Here is a 401-nt window from a genome sequence, read left to right on the forward strand (position 1 = left end):
GGTCATATAATTAGAATATCATCAAAAAGTTGATTTATTTCAGTAATTCCATTCAAAAAGTGAAACTTGTATAATGTATACATTCATTCCACACAGACTTATATATTTCAAGTGTTCATTCCTTTTAATATTGATGATTATAACTGACAACTAATGAAAACCCCAAAATCAGTATCTCAGAAAATTAGAATATTGTGAAAAGGTTCAATATTGAAGACACCTGGTGCCACACTCTAATCAGCTAATTAACTCAAAACACCTGCAAAGGCCTTTAAATGGTCTCTCAGTCTAGTTCTGTAGGCTACACAATCATGGGGAAGACTGCTGACTTGACAGCTGTCCAAAAGACGACCATTGACACCTTGCACAAGGAGGGCAAGACACAAAAGGTCATTAATAAA

The sequence above is a fragment of the Micropterus dolomieu genome, linkage group LG08 (assembly GCF_021292245.1).
Source record: "Micropterus dolomieu isolate WLL.071019.BEF.003 ecotype Adirondacks linkage group LG08, ASM2129224v1, whole genome shotgun sequence".
NCBI classification, from domain to species: domain Eukaryota; kingdom Metazoa; phylum Chordata; class Actinopteri; order Centrarchiformes; family Centrarchidae; genus Micropterus; species Micropterus dolomieu.